The sequence below is a fragment of the Tenrec ecaudatus genome, chromosome 14 (genome assembly GCF_050624435.1).
Source record: "Tenrec ecaudatus isolate mTenEca1 chromosome 14, mTenEca1.hap1, whole genome shotgun sequence".
NCBI classification, from domain to species: Eukaryota; Metazoa; Chordata; class Mammalia; order Afrosoricida; family Tenrecidae; genus Tenrec; species Tenrec ecaudatus.
Genome location: NC_134543.1, coordinates 82,188,941 through 82,191,290, shown reverse-complemented (window position 1 = coordinate 82,191,290; position 2,350 = coordinate 82,188,941). Strand labels below are relative to the sequence as shown.

Below are 2,350 nucleotides of genomic sequence, written 5' to 3'. Positions count from 1 at the left end.
CTTTTCTCCCTTTGTCATGATGTTACCTAATGGTCCAGTTGCGAGGATTTGGGCTTTCTTTACACTGAATTGTAATCCACACTGAAGGCTGCAATTCTTGATCTTCATCAGCAAGTGCTTCAAGGCCTGCTCACTTTCAGTAAGCAAGGTTGTGTCATCTGCATATTGTTAACCCTCCCTCCAAGCCAGATGCTGCCTTCTTTATGTAGTCCAGCTTCTTGTTTGATTTTTTTCAGCATCTAGAATAAATGAATAAGTATGGTGTGAGGATACAACCTTGAGCACAACTTTCCTGATTTTAAAACATGTAGTATTCCCTATGGGTTGGCATTGACTCAATGACATTCAATCAGTTTTTTTTTTTTTTTACAGGGGAGAGTGTGAATGTAGTTCCCCACTACCACAAATTATGCAGTTGAGTTTCTCACCTTTGGGGAAAACGCAGGGGTCAGTACACCCACAGTACAATGGATAAGTCTCACCCTGGGAAAATCACCTTTGTGATCATGGTATCTCGCCTGCCAGGTAAGTATGAATTTGGTTTTTTTTTTGAGCATTCCTTTGTTCTGTTCAAACAACTGCCTCTTGATCCATGTACAGGTTCCACAGGAACACAATGAAGTGTTCTGGAATTTCCATTCTTCTGAGTACTATCCATTGTTGGTTATGACCCACGCAGTCCAATGCCTTTGCGTAGTCAATAAAACACAAGTAAACTTTCCCTGGTGTTCTCTGCAATCACCAAGATCCAGTTGATGTCAGTCCTGATCGATAACTCCTATTCCATGCCATCTTTTCAAGCTGGCCTGAATATCTGATTGACGTTCTGCTGCAGCTGTTGTTGACTGATCCTTAGCAAAATTTTACTTGCATGTAGTATCAATGATAAACCCAAACCAAACTCACTGCCATCCAGTCAGTGCTGACCCTTAGTGACCCTCTGTGGGTCTCTGAGGCTGTTTATGGGAGTAGAAAGCCCAGTTTCTCTCTGTAAGAGCTGCTGGTGGTTTCAAACTGCTGATCATATGGTGGATCACAGCCCAACACACAACCACGACACCGACAGGAATCCCATACGAGAGTGCTCTATAATTTGCACATTCTGTGGGTCACCTTTCTTTGGAATGGATATAAATACGTATCTCTTCCAGGCATGTTTTTCCTATTGCTTTCATTGCAGCATGGATTTCTTCCTTCACTACCACCAGTTCTTGATCACATGTGCCTCTTGAAATGGTTGCATGTCAACCAGTTCTTTTTGGCACACTGACTCTGTGTATTCCTCCCATCTCCTTTTGGGTGCCTCCTGCAAGGTTTAATATTTTGCCCATAGAATCTTTGAATATGACAACTTGAGGCTTGAATTTTTTTTCAGTTCTTTCAGCTTAGAATATGCTGTGTGTGTGTGTGTGTGTGTGTGTGTGTGTGTGTGTTCTTCCTTTCTGGTTTTCTAACTCCAGGATTTGCACATTTCACTATAATACTTCACTTGGCCTTTTCGGCTGCCCTTTGAAAATGTCTGTTCAGCTCTTTGACGTCATCACTTCTCCCATTTGCTTTTGCTATTCCAAGATCCAGAGCAAATTGCTGAGTCTCTTCTGCCTCCACCGCAATCTTTTCATCCTTGTCTTCGTAAGGACCCTTTGCTTTCTTCACGAGTGATGTTCGTGATGCCTTTTCACAGCTGGCCAGGTCTTCTGTCATTACTGTTCAAAGACTCAAATCTATTCCTGAGATGTTCTCAAATCTCATGGGATATACCCAAGGTCATATTTTGGCTGTTGCGGACTTAATTTTCTTTAACTTCAACTTGAACTTACATAGGATCAATTTATGATGCTTTCCCACAGCCAGCCCCTGGCGTCATTTGGCTGCTGATATTGAGCTTCTCTATGGCCTCTTCCCACACACGTTGTTCACTTGCTTTCTGTGTATTCTCTCTGGGGAAATCCATGTGTATAGTTGCTCTCCGTGTTGCTGCAAAAGACATCTTCAACCAAGAAGTCGCTGGTCTTACAAAATTCTATCATGCAATCTCTAGTTGTTACTATCATCAAGATGGTATTTTCCATGTTTGGTCAATTTCAGACTGAAGAAGTTGGTGGAATTCTTCCATCTCCCCATCACTAGCTTTGGCAGTTGGTGTGTACATATGAGGACTAGCTGTGTGAGCTGGGTGTCCTTGTCTGCATAAGGATGCTCGCCCGTCACAGATCCCATTACACATCAAGACAGATCTTGAACCGTTCTTTTTGAGGATGAATGTGACGGAGTTCATCTTGCGCCTGTCAGTCTCGGCAAAGTGCGACATCTGGTTGTCGGATTCAACATGAACAATACCAGTCTGTTT

The 2,350-nt window shown here is 42.7% G+C and overlaps 1 non-coding gene across 1 annotated transcript; it reads right to left on the bottom strand.

Moving 5' to 3' along the window:
- Positions 1-369: 369 nt before the first annotated feature.
- Positions 370-533, bottom strand: LOC142426903 (U1 spliceosomal RNA). The gene has a single exon (XR_012779783.1). It is a non-coding gene; the product is annotated as a U1 spliceosomal RNA (small nuclear RNA).
- Between the last annotated feature and the right edge of the window lie 1,817 nt (positions 534-2,350).